At 41.4% G+C, this 16409-nt stretch overlaps 1 pseudogene; it reads left to right on the forward strand.

The window, feature by feature from the left end:
- The first annotated feature begins 818 nt into the window (after positions 1-818).
- Positions 819-13671, forward strand: LOC110287718 (3 beta-hydroxysteroid dehydrogenase/Delta 5-->4-isomerase type 1-like; annotated as a pseudogene).
- The last annotated feature ends 2738 nt before the right edge of the window (positions 13672-16409 follow it).

Raw genomic sequence — 16409 nt, forward strand, 5'->3', positions numbered from 1 at the left:
AACAGCACCTTTCACAATAGTGACAAATAATATAAAATACCTTGGTGTGACTATACCCAAGCAAGTGAAAGATCAGTATGACAAGAACTTAAATTCTCTGGAGACAGAAATCGAAGAAGACCTTAAGAGATGGAAAAATCTCCCATGCTAATCGATTGTAAAAATGGCCATCTTGCTGAAAGCAACCTACAGTTTCAATGTAATCCCCATCAAAATCAACTTAATTCTTCATAGAGATAGAAAGAGCCTTTTGCAAATTCATTTGATATAACAAAAAACCCAGGGTAGTAAAAACTTTTCTCAACAATAAAAGAACTTCTTGGGAAATCACTATCCCTGACCTCAAGCTGTATTACAGAGCAATCGTGAAAAAAACCTGCATGGCATTGGTACAAAGACAGGCAGGTTGATCAATGGAATGGAATTGAAAACTCAGACATTAAGAGAAAGTGGAAAAGAGCCTGGAATTAGTGGGCACAGGGGAAATTTTCCTGAACAGAACACAAAACAACTTCTGCTCTAAGATCAATAATTGACAAATGGGACCATATAAAATAGCAAATCTTCTGTAACGCAAAGTGTACTCACAATAGGAGAAAATGGCAACCAACAGATTGGGAAAAGATCTTTACCAATTCTTCATCTGTAAAGGGCTACTATACAATATATACTAAGAAATCAAATGCTAGCAAAATTGGATAGATTGAGTACAATGGATTACTGGAAAACTATTTTCATTCAGCCTTTTTTTTAAAGCTCTCCTCAGGGTCACCCGACATCACACCTGCTCTCACTGTCATCTGTTTCCTGTGCTTAACATGCCTGGATGGAGCTGCCTGTTGACAGGAGAAGGAGGGTTCCTAGGCCAGAGGATCATCAGGATGTTAGTTCAGGAGAAAGAACTGCAGGAGATCGGAGCTCTGGACTGCTATGCACTCCGGTCGAGTCAGCTGGACAAGCCGAAAGGCTTAAAAGTCATTCATGAGGCAAAAGAGTTTCAAGGAAGCTCTCCTCCTGTAGTCTAGCATTCCCTACCCATACATTAATTTTCCATTCCCACGTTAGTCTAGAGTATGGATCCACATGCTCTCTTTCAGTATTTTCCTATTATAAGTGCTTTTTAAAATTGAATTCTGACATGGCTAAAGCCTTCCACCAGTGTTCCAACAGTCCTAGAAATGTCCTTGAGCAAGATCATGGGCTTGGAATTCAGTAAGATTGTAAAAGCTAAGTCACTCCCTTACACAGGAATTTACCATCACTAAGGAAGAAGGAAGTTTCAGACCAAACGAGAAACCAGAATAGATACTTAAAACTGTAGCAGAGTTACACCCATACACAAGTATTTACAATGGCCTAAGGGAAAGGTGGACTATACAAGAGACTAAAATAGGAACTATGGCAAGGGCGCGAAGCCCTTGACCCTGGCTTCTAAGATTAGTGAATCTTAGGTGGGACCCTTGTTGATCCCAGTTGTTATCAATGAATTCTATCCCAGGTGGTTCCTGTTAGACCTTTTGTGTTTGCATTCCTCTATTTTATGTAAGATTCAGGTTACCTCAATTGTACCTTGCAAATATGTCACCCAACTTCCTTATTGTCCTCTGCATAAAAAATCTGATGCTCGTTTCGAAAATTACACTCAGATTCCACATGATCTCTCCTGTGTGTGTCTGTTTGTCACTCATCCACGCTTTGCCCACCCGCGTCGAGAGACCCATTCCACACAGACACAGGGACCCAGAGGGTCTGCGGCACTGGACAAAGTCTTCAGACCAGAAACCAAGGAGGAATTCTCCAGTAAGTGAGCCAGTGTCTCTGTTTGTGTGACTGTTGGGAGTACTGACTGAGCATTGGAAGGGATCTTGTCTAGAAAATATGGATGTGCACTTGGAACTTAAGGCTTCTCAGTCCTTGAGCACATTAGGAAAATTCACGACCACACAGCATAAAATATACCACAGTTGTGGGACTAGGGTCTGACTTTTGTCTGATCTAGAGATGATGGCCACAAGCCCAACTGCTGGAGCTCCAAACTGTGTCTTTCTTCCCATCTGGTAATCTCACAGTTGTGTTCTTCCTGTATTGTGATACCAGTATATATTTTTCTAATGCTCTGCAGCATTAGCAAGATGCTGGAATGGAGGTGTCTGCACTGAGGCTCTGTCCTTTCTACTTAGTACTGTTGCTTATTCCTTTTCTTGGGTACTTTATCAGAGGAAAATCATTGAACAGTCTCCCCCATGGAACTGGAAATAAAGAGTGAAATCAGTTACTGGAAGAGAGACAGAGAGTGGCAAAGAGTGAGAGACTGAGTCAGACAACATATACTGAGCATTTTAGCGAGCTGAGTCAGGGGAGGGCCACAGACACTTCTCCTCCTTTCTCCAAGGTCATTCCCCTCTGACCTTCATCTCCACAAAGGAAATGACAGAAGACCTTTCTGGAGCCTGGAATTCTTCTTTGCTGACATTGTTGCTCCTGAGGCAGGAGAAAGCTCTGGAATGACAGTGCAGGTCCTTATCAGCAATATCTTCACACCCTCTAGTTAACCCTTCAGGGACCTTAGAAAATATTTCACTATGAGGACAGTGCCAGGAACTTTTGGGACTGTGTCACAATGCTCCTTTTGTGAAATAATTTTCTGACTATGTGATTGCCAGTCTCATGCTATGGATTCCATCAAATCTAAAGATACTTATGCATCCCCTACCCCAGCTTCCTGTCTGCAACATGGGTCTCTTAAGGGGTGACATATGGAGCATCAGTAGATGCTTCTGATAGCTGCTGTATGCTGAAAGATAGTTCTCTCACAGAGGATCTACTTCCCTGTCTGCAATTCAGCTAACTATTCATTTGTTCTCAGCCCAGACACAAGTATCAAGATCTTTCAGGAGCAGGGCTGAAATGTACATCTTTGTCTCCCTCTTCTGAATGCTCCTCACTGGAAGTTCATAGAACACAAGCTTGTTAGCATGTTCCTTGCTCAGATTTCTCCAATGCCTTCACAGTTTGTAATCTCGGATTGATGTTATAGCTTCCCAAGACAGAACTCCATCACGCTGTTTCTCCTTCAAATTCACACATGATTTCCCCATTCTGTATCAATTGAGTACTATTCCCCCTCCTTACATAATTGTGCCAACACTCCTCCAGTTGCTTTAGTGAATGTAGGAATTTCCCATAACTCTCTGTTTATGTATAAAGCAGAAATGGCATCTTACTGCTCAGATGCATTTTCTACAAAGGGATGCAGTGGATATTGGTGCTTCCTCATTCCCTACAAACACTACATTCTGGGTTTTGAGTGTTTATGCTTCTTTCAGAAGAAAGGCCTCCTCCCCATTGTCTTCTCACCATGACTGCCCTTGAAGACCTGCATAACTGACACATGTGTCAGGAAATATTCTTCCCATGCAGAAAATTTCCCAAGGTCCTGCTTTGTATCCACAGAGCTGCAGACAAACGCCAAGGTGACAGTGTTGGAAGGAGACAATCTGGATGCCCAGTGCCTGAGGAGAGCCTGTCAGGGAATCTCTGTTGTCACCCACACTGCTGCTGTCATTGATGTCTCAGGTCTTGTGCCCAAGCAGACCATCCTAGATGTCAATCTGAAAGGTACAGTACCTGAGGAAAATATGGAGACCATAGGAAAATGATAATGAAAGAAGAGGTAGTGGGGTCTCCTGCTTTGATACATTTTCTGTGCTCACACGCTTTCTGATAGCATGGCCCTCAGTCTCAATACTTCTGTAAAATATCATTTTATTTTCATTTTGTCTTTGCATGAATGTCTGTGTATGTGTGATGTGATGGATGCCTATGGGACCAGAACAGGGCATCAGATAACTGGAACTACAATTTCAGGTGATATTAGAAGCCATGTGAATGCTAAGGATCTAAGGCAGATCCACTGGAAGAATAGGAAGTTTTCTTAAGCTCTTTGTGATCTCTCCTTCCTTTAATCTCAATAGTTCCACTGGAGAAAACAGAGTGAGATCAAGAACAAACATGGTCAAGTCTCTGGAGGCAGTAAGAGAATAAATATTTAAAGTCACACTCTCCATCCTGGTCTCCTTCATACCAGTGGAGCTGAATTCCAACGCCCACACTTTAATATCCATCTTCCTACTGCCCACTTACAGGCCAGATCCATGGTATTAGATAGCCCACTGTGCCTTAGCTTATTTCTGTGAGAGCCACCGTGCCCTCATGAAGCAAGGTATCCCTGGCAGATACTGCAGCAAAGATGTCTCACAAAAGCATGCTGGGAAGAATGATCCAGAACTTTTCCTCCCATGCTCTTATCTCAGGAGTCATTAACCGTAACATGTCTTTATCACTAGCTTCTCAGCCCACTCTGGTTCTCCTCTGGAGAGGGTAAGCATTTTCCCCATGCCCCCTTTATTTTCTCCATATTTCTTTTTGGTGGGCCTTTCTGCAGTATGGCTTCATAGTATAAGTCAGGATGAAACAGGGATTTCTATATAATATCCTCACTCTCTCCACCAAGAACCAACCTTTTTATCACCACTATATCCTCTTCAACATCCCTGTATATGTTCCTTTTTTTAAAATTTACCCTCTCATGCATTACACCCCAACTGCAGAAACTCCTCCATCTTTCCACCTCCTGCTTCCTTTTTCAGTCCCTTAACTGCCTCATTTCTCATCCACTCCTTCCATGTTTTCCTTCAAAAAAGGTCAGTCCTCGCAGGGATATCAATTAAACATGGGATATCAAGGTTAATTAAGACTAGGCAGATACCCTCACATTATGACTGGATGTAGCAACCCAGTAGAAGGACAGGGGCCACAGCAGGCATGTGTGTGTGTGTGTGTGTGTGTATCAGTGAAATTATGTCTTGTGATATTCTGTTATACTCATAGATTGATGTCTAAACCTATTGTCACTAGAGAGGCTTCATCCTGGAACTGAACTGATGAAAACACATGCAGAGACCCACAGTCAAACTTTGGCAGGGGTCAGAGAACTCTGCTGAAGAGAGGGAGGACAGACTGTAGAAGCCAGAGGGGTCAAGGACAAAACAAGAAAACCCATATGTGTTCCTTATGTTGACATTCAATTTGGTCATGCCAAGACTTCTTTACATAAGGAAAAATGTATTCAGAATTTCCAAGAATGCCTTAAAAATGTCCTTTCTAGTTTCTCATCCACAGTCCTGAAACACACATAAGGGCAGGAAGGTGCCAAAAGACCTGGGTGTTTGTAGCTTACCACTCAAGTATATTGCTTACTTGATGCAACTTCCAGCAATTGGAGATGTGAGGCAACAGGGATGGTGATTAGGGCATTATTTTACTAGAACATTATTACAATGGGAAAATATGTTACCAGGATAGCAGCCAGCCCCTACTAGCAAGCAAAACCCCACATTTGGCTTGCAAATATATTTAACTAGAAAAGAATGTATCTGTTTCTCTGGGAAATCAAATTACAGAGTGACTTTTAATGTCAATAACTGAGTGGATGATAATAATGGTAATGACTGCTAGCCCTGAACATTTCTTCCTCCCTCCAGGATGTGCAGGTCTTCACTGTGTCTACAGTGTTCTGCCTTTTCAGGAATTACCACCAGTAGCCACATACTGTTTTTCAGCTCTCTAGCAGGCTCAAAAGAAAAGAATGATATGGATGACAAATACTTGTTCTTTTTTATTATTATTACATATTTTCCTCAATTACATTTCCAATGCTATCCCAAAAGTCCCCCATACCCTCCCCACCCCCACTTCCCTACCCACCCATTCACATTTTTTTTTTTGGCCCCAGCAATCCCCTGTACTGGGGCATATAAAGTTTGCATGTCCAATGGGCCTCTCTTTCCAGTGATGGCCGACTAGGCCATCTTCTGATACATATGCAGCTAGAGACACGAGCTCCGGGGTACTGGTTAGTTTATAATATAGTTCCACCTATAGGGTTTCAGATCCCTTTAGCTCCTTGGATACTTTCTCTAGCTCCTCCATTGGGAACCCTGTGATACATCCAATAGCTGATTGTGAGCATCCAATTCTGTGTTTGCTAGGCCCCGGCATTGTCTCACAAGAGACAGCTATATCTGGGTCCTTTCAGCAAAATCTTGCTAGTGGTGTCAGCGTTTGGAAGCTGATTATGGGGTGGATCCCTGGATATGGCAGTCTCTAGATGGTCCATTCTTTGTCAAAGCTCCGAACTTTGTCTCTGTAACTCCTTCCATGTGTGTTTTGTTCCCAATTCTAAGGAGGGGCATAGTGTCAACACTTCAGTCTTCATTCTTCTTGAGTTTCATGTGTTTAGCAAATTGTATCTTATATCTTGGGTATCCTAAGTTTTGGGCTAATATCCACTTATCAGTGAGTACATATTGTCTGAGTTCCTTTGTGATTGTGTTACCTCACTCAGGATGATGCCCTCCAGGTCCATCCATTTGGCTAGGAATTTCATAAATTCATTCCTTTTAATAGCTGAGTAGTACTCAATTGTGTAAATGTACCATAATTTCTGTATCCATTCCTCTGTTAAGGGGCATCTGAGTTCTTTCCAGCTTCTGGCTACTATAAATAAGGCTGCTATGAACATAGTGGAGCATGTGTCCTTCTTACCGGTTGGGATATCTTCTGGATATATGCCCAGGAGAGGTATTGCTGGATCCTCCGGTAGTACTATGTCCAATTTTCTGAGGAACCGCCAGACTGATTTAGAGAGTGGTTTTACAAGCTTGCAATCCCACAAACAATGGAGGAGTGTTCCTCTTTCTCCACATCCTCGCCAGCATCTGATGTCACCTGAATTTTTGACCTTAGCCATTCTGACTGGTGTGAGGTGGAATCTCAGGGTTGTTTTGAGTTGGATTTCCCTGATGATCAAGGATGTTGAACATTTTTTCAGGTGCTTCTCTGCCATTCGGTATTCCTCAGGTGAGAATTCTTTGTTCAGTTCTGAGCCCCATTTTTTAATGGGGTTATTTGATCTTCTGGAGTCCACCTTCTTGAGTTCTTTATATATATTGGATATTAGTACCCTATCTGATTTAGAATAGGAGAGATTCTTTCCCAACCTGTTGGTGTTCTTTTTGTCTTATTGACAGTGTCTTTTGCCTTGCAGAAGCTTTGCAGTTTCATAAGGTTCTATTTGTCAATTCTCGATCTTACAGCACAAGCCATTCCTGTTCTATTCAGGAATTTTTCCCCTGTGCCCATATCTTCAAGGCTTTTCCCCACTTTCTCCTCTATAAGTTTCAGTGTCTCTGGTTTTATGTGAAGTTCCTTGATTCACTTAGATTTGACCTTAGTACAAGGAGATAGGAATGGATCGATTTGCATTCTTCTACATGATAACAACTAGTTGTGCCAACACCATTTGTTGAAAATGCTGTCTTTCTTCCACTGGATGGTTTTAGCTCCCTTGTCGAAGATCAAGTTACCATAGGTGTGTGGGTTCATTTCTGGTCTTTAATTCTATAATATTGGTCTACTTGTCTGTTACTATACCAGTACCATGCAGTTTTTATCACAATTGCTCTGTAGTAGAGCTTTAGGTCAGGCATGGTGATTACACCAGAGGTTCTTTTATCCTTGAGAATAATTTTTGCTATCCCAGGTTTTTTGTTATTCCAGATGAATTTGCAGATTGCTCCTTCTAATTCGTTGAAGAATTGAGTTGGAATTTTGATGGGGATTGAATCTGTAGATTGATTTTGGCAAGATAGCCATTTTTTTAATTTTTAATATTTTTTATTACATATTTTCCTCAATTACATTTCCAATGCTATCCCAAAAGTCCCCCATAGCGCCCCCCACTTCCCTACCCACCCATTCCCATTCTTTTGGCCCCGACATTCCCCTATATTGGGGCATATAAAGTTTGCAAGTCCAATGGGCCTCTCTTTCCAGTGATGGCCGACTAGGCTATCTTTCGATACATATGCAGCTAGAGACAAGAGCTCCGGGGTACTGGTTAGTTCATCATGTTGTTCCAACTATAAGGTTGCAGATCCCTTTAGCTCCTTGGGTACTTTCTCTAGCTTCTCCATTGGGAGCCCTGTGATACATCCAATAGCTGACTGTGAGCATCCACTCCTGTGTTTGCTAGGCCCCTGCATTGTCTCACAAGAGACAACTATATTTGGGTCCTTTCAGCAAAATCTTGCTAGTGTATGCAATGGTGTCCGCGTTTAGAAGCTGATTATGGGATGGATCCCTGGATACGGCAGTCTCTAGATGGTCCATCCTTTCATCACAGCTCCAAACTTTGTCTCTGTAACTCCTTCCATGGGTGTTTTGTTCCCAATTCTAAGAAGGGGCACAGTGTCCACATTTTGGTCTTCATTCTTCTTGAGTTTCATGCGTTTAGCAAATTGTATCTTATATCTTGAAAAAGATAGCCATTTTTACAATGTTGATCCTGCCAATCCATGAGCATGGGAGATCGTTCCAACTTCTGAGATCTTTTTTAATTTCTTTCTTCAGAGACTTGAAGTTTTTATTATACAGATTTTTCACTTTCTTAGTTAGAGTCACGCCAAGATATTTTATATTATTTGTGACTATTGAGACGGGTGTTTTTTCCCTAATTTCTTTCTCAGCCTGTTTATTTTTTGTGTAGAGAAAGGCCATTGACTTGTTTGAGTTAATTTTATATCCAGCTACTTCACCGAAACTGTTTATCAGGTTTAGGAGTTCTCTGGTGGAATTTTTAGGGTCACTTATATATACTATCATGTCATCTGCAAAAAGTGATATTTTTACTTCATCTTTTCCAATTTGTATCCCCTTGATCCCCTTTTGTTGTCTAATTGCCCTGGCTAGGACTTCAAGTACAATGTTGAATAGGAAGGGGGAGAGTGGCAGCCTTGTCTAGTCCCTGATTTTAGTGGGATTGCTTCAAACTTCTCACCATTTACTTTGATGTTGACTACTGGTTTCCTGTAGATTGCTTTTATCATGGTTAGGTATGGGCCTTGAATTCCTGATCTTTCCAAGACTTTTATCATGAAATGGTGTTGGATCTTGTAGAATGCTTTTTCTGCTTCTAACGAGATGATCATGTGATTTTTGTCTTTGAGTTCGTTTATATAATTGATTACGTTGATTGATTTCCGTATATTAAACCATCCCTGCATCCCTGGAATAAAACCTACTTGGTCAGGATGGATGATTGCTTTAATTTGTTCTTGCATTCGGTTAGCAAGAAAATTATTGAGTATTTTTGCATCAATATTCATAAGGGAAATTGGTCTGAAGTTCTCTATCTTTGTTGGATCTTTCTGTGGTTTAGGTATCAGAGTAATTGTGGCTTCATAGGATGAGTTGGGTAGAGTTCCTTCTACTTCTATTTTGTGGAATAGTTTGTGCAGAACTGGAATTAGATCTTCTTTGAAGGTCTGGTAGAACTCTGCACTAAACCTATCTGGTCTTGGGCTTTTTTTGGCTGGGAGACTATTAATGACTGCTTCTATTTCTTTAGGGGATATGGGACAGTTTAGATCGTTAACTTGATCCTGGTTTAACTTTGGTACCTGTTATCTGTCTAGAAATTTGTCCATTTCGTCCAGGTTGTTCAGTTTTGTTGAGTATAGTCTTTTATAGAAGGATCTGATGGTGTTTTGGATTTCTTCAAGATCGGTTGTTATGTCTCCCTTTTCATTTCTGATTTTGTTAATTAGGATGCTTTCCCTGTGCCCTATAGTGAGTGTAGCTAAGGGTTTATCTATCTTGTTGATTTTTTTAAAGAACCAACTCCTCGTTTGATTTATTCTTTGAATAGTTCTTCTTGCTTTCCACTTGGTTAATTTCACCCCTGAGTTTGATTATTTCCTGCCGTCTACTCCTCTTGGGTGAATTTTCTTGCTTTTTTTCTAGAGCTTTTAGATGTGTTGTCAATTTTCTAGTGTGTGCTCTCTCCAGTTTCTTTTTGAAGGCACTCAGAGCTATGAGTTACCCTCTTAGAAATGCTTTCATTGTGTCCCATAGGTTTGGGTATTTTGTGGCTTCATTTCCATTAAACTCTAAAAAGTTTTTAATTTCTTTCTTTATTCCATCCTTGAGCAAGGTATCATTGAGAAGGGTGTTATTCAGTTTCCACATGAATGTTGGCTTTCCATTATTTATCTTGTTATTGAAGATCAGCCTTAGTCCATGGTGGTCTGATAGGATGCATGGAACAATTTCAATATTTGTGTATCTGTTGAGGCCTGTTTTGTGACCAATTATATGGTCAATTTTGGAGAAGGTACCATGAGGTGCTGAGAAGAAGGTATATCTTTTTGTTTTAGGATAAAATGTTCTGTAGATATCTGTTAAGTCCATTTGTTTCATAACTTCTGTTAGTTTCACTGTGTCCCTGTTTAGTTTCTGTTTCCATGATCTGTCCATTGATGAAAGTGGTGTGTTGAAGTCTCCCACTATTATGGTGTGAGGTGCAATGTGTGCTTTGAGCTTTACTAAAGTGTCTTTAATGAATGTGACTGCCCTTGCATTTGGGGCATAGATATTCAGAATTGAGAGTTCCTCTTGGAGGATTTTACCTTTGATGAGTATGAAGTGTCCCTTCTTGTCTTTTTTGATAACTTTGTGTTGGAAGTTGATTTTATTAGATATCAGAATGTCTACTCCAGCTTGTTTCTTCAGACCATTTGCTTGGAAAATTGTTTTCCAGCCTTTCACTCTGAGGTAGTGTCTGTCTTTTTCCCTGAGATGGGTTTCCTGTAAGCAGCAGAATGTTGGGTCCTGTTTGTATAGCCAGTCTGTTAGTCTGTGTCTTTTTATTGGGGAATTGAGTCCATTGATATTAAGAGATATTAAGGAAAAGTAATTGTTGCTTCCTTTTATTTTTGTTGTTAGAGTTGGAATTCTGTTCTTGTGGCAGTCTTCTTTTTAGTTTGTTGAGGGATTACTTTCTTGCTTTTTCTAGGGCGTGGTTTCCGTCCTTGTATTTTTTTTTTTTGTTTTGGTTTTGGTTTTTTTGTTTTTTTTTTTTGTTTTTGTTTTTGTTTTTTCTGTTATTATCCTTTGAAGGGCTGGATTCGTGGAAAGATATTGTGTGAATTTGGTTTTGTCGTGGAATACTTTGGTTTCTCCATCTATGGTAATTGAGAGTTTGGCCCAGTATAGTAGCCTGGGCTGGCATTTGTGTTCTTAGTGTCTGTATAACATCTGTCCAGGCTCTTCTGGCTTTCATAGTCTCTGGTGAAAAGTATGGTTTAATTCTGATAGACCTGCCTTTATATGTTACTTGACCTTACTCCCTTACTGCTTTTAATATTCTATCTTTATTTAGTGCATTTGTTGTTCTGATTATTATGTGTCGGGAGGAATTTCTTTTCTGGTCCAGTCTATTTGGAGTTCTCTAGGCTTCTTGTATGTTCATGGGCATCTCTTTCTTTAGGTTTGGGAACTTTTCTTCTATAATTTTGTTGAAGATATTTGCTGGCCCTTTAAGTTGAAAATCTTCATTCATATCAACTCCTATTTTCCTTAGGTTTGGTCTTCTCATTGTGTCCTGTATTTCCTGGATGTTTTGTGTTAGGATCCGTGTGCGTTTTGTATTTTCTTTGATTGTTGTGGCGATGGTCTCTATGGAATCTTCTGCACCTGAGATTTTCTCTTCCATCTCTTGTATTCTGTTGCTGATGCTCGCATCTATGGTTCCAGATTTCTTTTTTAGGGTTTCTATCTCCAGCGTTGCCTCACTTTGGGTTTTCTTTATTGTGTCTACTTCCCTTTTTAGTTCTAGTATGGTTTTGTTCATTTCCATCACCTGTTTGGATGTGTTTTCCTGTTTTTCTTTAATGACTTCTACCTGTTTGGTTGTGTTTTCCTGGTTTTCTTTAAGGACTTGTTACTCTTTAGCAGTGCTCTCCTGTATTTCTTTATTTGAGTTATGAAAGTCCTTCTTGATGTCCTCTACCATCATCATGAGATATGCTTTTAAATCTGGGTCTAGATTTTAGGTTGTGTTGGGGTGCTCAGGACTAGGTGGGGTGGGAGTGCTGCGTTCTGATGATGGTGAGTGGTTTTGATTTCTGTTACTAGGATTCTTAAGATTGCCTTTCGCCATCTGGTAATCTCTGAAGCTAGCTGTTATAGTTGTCTCTGGTTAGAGCTCGTTCCTCAGGTGACTCTGTTAGCCTCTATCAGCAGAGCTGGGAGGCTAGCTCTTTCCTTAGTTTCAGTGGTCAGAGTATTCTCTGCAGGCAAGCTCTCTTCTTGCACAGAAGGTGCCCAGATGTCTGGTGTTCAAACCTGCCTTCGGGCAGAAGTTGTGTTCCACTCACCAGAAGTCTTAAGATCCCATGGAGAATCCTGTGTGGGTCCTTGCGGGTGTCCGCAGACTCTGCTTGTAAGGCACCCCGGTGCTCGAGTGGACCGGAAGGAACTTGTGCCCCACCTCAGGCGGAGTTGTCTGCTTCCCTAGTTAATGCTGTCTCAGGTTCCGCACGATTGGATTGGAGCAGACACTGTGTTCCGATCTTAGGATCCCATGGGGAATCCTGTGTGGGTCCTTGTGGGTGTCTGGAGACTCCGCTGGCAAGGCACCCCGGTCCAAATCCTTGTTCTTAATGCTATACTGACAAGGAACATGTTAGAAAGGCTGTGTTCTTCCTTAGACTCAGAGATCACAGACAAAGAAAGGAAGACCTGTCAAGGCTGGACATCTGGAAGTTTCAGATACCAGATAGCATATATCACTTTTTCTATTTGACTGTTTATTTGCTCATTTATTTTTTATGTGCCCAAAGCATAGTTGTGCTGATTCAAGAACAGAAAAAAAAGTGCTGGGGTAGAAATAACAGGAAGGGAACTCCATGTTTTATGTTCCAACACTGACACTAAGAGTGTGTGTTTGTGATTAGGTACCCAGAACCTATTGGAGGCCTGTATCTGAGCCAGTGTGACAGCCTTCATCTTCTGCAGCTCAGCTGATGTTGCAGGGCCCAACTCATACAAGAAAGATTGTCGTGAATGGCCACGAGGAACAGAATCATGAAAGCACATGGTCTGATCCATACCCATACATCAAAACGATGGCAGAGAAGGTGGTGCTGGCAGCCAATGGGAGAATGCTGAACAAAGGTGGCGCTTTGTATAACTTGTGCCTTAAGGCCCATGTATATTTTGGGGGAGAGAAGTCCATTCATTTCTAGTGTAATAATTATGGCCCTCAAACATAAGGGTATTCTGAGTGTTACTGGTAAATTCTCCACAACCAACCAAGTATATGTGGGCAATGTGGCCTGGGCACACATTCTGGTAGCCAGGGGCCTTTGAGACCCCAAGAAGTCCACAAGCATCCAAGGACAGTTCTTCTACATCTCAGATGACATGCCTCACCAAAGCTATGATGGTTTAAATTATACCCTGAGACAGTAATGGGACTTCTGCCTTGATTCCAGCTGGAGCCTTCCTCTGCCCCTACTGTACTGGCTTGCCTTCCTGCTGGAAACTGTGAGCTTCCTGCTATGTCCAGTCTACAGGTATACACCTCTCTTTAACTACCACTTAGTCACACTGTCTAATAGCACGTTCACTTTCTCTTACAAGAAAGCTCAGCAAGATCTTGGCTATGAGCCACTTGTGAGCTGGGAGGAAGCAAAGCAGAAAACCTCAGAGTGGATCAGGACACCAGTGGAACAGCACAGGGAGATACTGGACACAAAGTATCAATGATGGAAAAAGGGCAGGTACATGGATCTGGGAGTTATAAGGACCTGTAGCAAGTACAGAGACACAAGCCAGGTCCTGCTGCCTCTTGTAGACACAGAAACCAACTTGTATCTTTCTCAAGTCACCAGAAGCCTTGACAGTCACTAACACACTCACGAGCTTTCTTCCGGAAGCCCCTGCTCAGAGACACACGCAGCTGAGTCTCAGTTGCTGTGACCAAAGACTTTGGCAATTTCAATTTCCTGTCACTTAGAACTTAGTACTAGTTTTCTTTTTCCCTTTAAGTCCTAAAGCATATCCTGCTTTGGCAAAATCCCATTGCTTTCTGAAGCAAGACAGAAACAGCAGTAAATATTGTAATGTCTAAACTGGACTCAGCGTCTTTCTTTTCTTGTGCACTGCTATGATTTCCCTTCCATACCCAGGCCTTGTCAGTTCACAAATCAAACACTGACATAGAGTTCAATCAGAGGAAGTAGCAATCTGAGATTGGCCTTAATCATGTAGAAGTATGTGTTATGTGGTGCTCACCAGAGAAGATTACTCAAACATAGGGTTAAGGTAGGAGTAGTCCTTACTTTAGGTAGGTAGCCCTGATCACTAGCCTTTGTCATGAAAGTAAAACACCTCAAGGGACAATAAGGTACAGAATGATGGTCATCAGCCTGAGACTGTGAGCCTCTTTTGCATTTTCTTCATGATTCTGCAATCTGTGGTCATAGAATAAAGGAGGCATAGGGAAGCACTCTCTCACGAGTGTGTACCTATGATTGAAGACAATGGAGCTGAGCATAAGGTGTCTGGGAAAGATTACTACATGACGAGGGACTTGGAAAGGAGAGCCAAGTGAGTCCATGCAGGGAGGGCAACCTGAGAATGGTATACAGGGTCAGTGTGAAGGAGGGAGGGAGGAGAGCCAAGCCAAATAAAGAGGAGGACAAGACTTAACCTGGGTTTTCTGAGAGACCTGGGTCATCCTAAGTGCCAGATAGAACTGAGCAATAGACAAGTGTGGTCCCAAAAACCCAGCACAGGGTCCAATTACTGTTCTGTTTAGAAGGCCACCTGCCAGTGAGTATCAGGATACCAAAGGATATTGACACTTGATATTTTATCTCCAAATATTGGAGTGTGGGTTTGTAGCAGCAGACTGAGAGCAGTTCAAGGAAGAGGATTAATGTGAAATCATTTTTCTGTATAAAATGGGGGCATATTGTTTTCTTGGTGTTTTTCCCAAGAATGCATTTTAGTATATTTTAGCCTTCTACATGTTAACAATTGGCTGAAGATAATTTTAATATATCAATTGCACGGTAATTAAGTATACAAACTAAGAAATCCTATGTGTAGGCTAATCTTTTACCTCTGACCTCCAGTTCTGTCTCTGCTCCTAACTTATGGTCTACTTAAGAGAGAAAAAAGGAGACCTGGTAGTACTGTAAACAGAAAGGTGTGTAACACTTGATAAAGGTAAAGTCTGGGGGCAATACCCTGCCTGGACAGAGGTATAAAGGTCCTTGCCATTTGGCTACATGGTGATTAATGGATGAGATTTCACAGTTTAAGTGGAAGGAAAAATGATGCAGGTAGATGTATTGGAGCCTATAAATACCCATTTGGGAATGTGGCTGATCCTGAGTCAGCAAGGAAAACAAATTTAGACAGAGTAAGATGCAGAGGTAAAGGAGATGCCTGTAATGGTATAAAAGATGTAGTCATTAATATAACAATTCTAAGATTAAAAACGGTAGCTATGTAACAATGTAGGTATCAACTCAATAAATTTTAGCATTGTAAATTGATAATCACATAATGTCAACACCCATGGATTTTTAACAAAAACAGTGAGACCTAAATATTTTCATGGATTTGCTGATTTCCTTGAGGTGTTGGAATATGGTGCTAAGTGATCTGATTTGTTGAATGTATCTCTGTGGAATCGATTGCAGTATCTCCTTTGGCATATTGAAGCACAGCACAATTCAGTGAAAACCCCCCTGGTGATAAATAACTCAATTCTATGTGCACAATAAGGCTTAAGGCATGACTACGCAGAAACTCTTTGTACAAATGACATCTCCCATAAATATAAATTCTAGAGACTGACAGGCTCATGATAAGGGTCTTGAGGAAGATCTGGTGTGGTCTCAGCCACACAAAGGTCACCAGGCTATTAACTGCATCCTCTCCCAGCCTTTCAAGCAGATAACAGGTTGTACATTTGTGATAGTTTATATAAGTTCATCCCAGGGAGTGGCACAATTATAGGGTGGGGTCCTTTTGGAGTAGGTATGGTCTTAGTGGAGTAGGTGTGTCACTGTGAGTGTGGGATTTAAGACCCTCATCCTAGCTGCCTGGAAGTCAGTCTTTCACCAGCAGCTTCAGATAAAGACAGAACTCAGTGCTTCCTACATCATGCCTGCCTGGCTATATATTGCTATGTTCTCACCTTGTTGATAATGTACTGAACCTCTGAGCCTGTGAGACAGCCACTATTAAGTGTCCTTATAAGAGTTGCCTTGGTAATGGTGTCTGTTCACAGCAGCAAAAACATAAGACAACATCTCTCCCTTTGAAGAGACAAGCCTGTGTGTTTGATGTTTCTCTAGTGTTTATATGTGAGCACAAGGACCTTCTGGCCTCCCACAGTGGGAGCTGCCATGTGAGTGTTGGAAATCTAACCTGAGTTCTCTACCAGAACAATGAGTGCTCTTACTGCTGAGCCATTTCTCTAACTCCTG

Source organism: Mus caroli, unplaced genomic scaffold (genome assembly GCF_978045245.1).
Source record: "Mus caroli unplaced genomic scaffold, Mus_caroli_1 scaffold_3, whole genome shotgun sequence".
In the NCBI taxonomy this organism is placed as follows: Eukaryota; Metazoa; Chordata; class Mammalia; order Rodentia; family Muridae; genus Mus; species Mus caroli.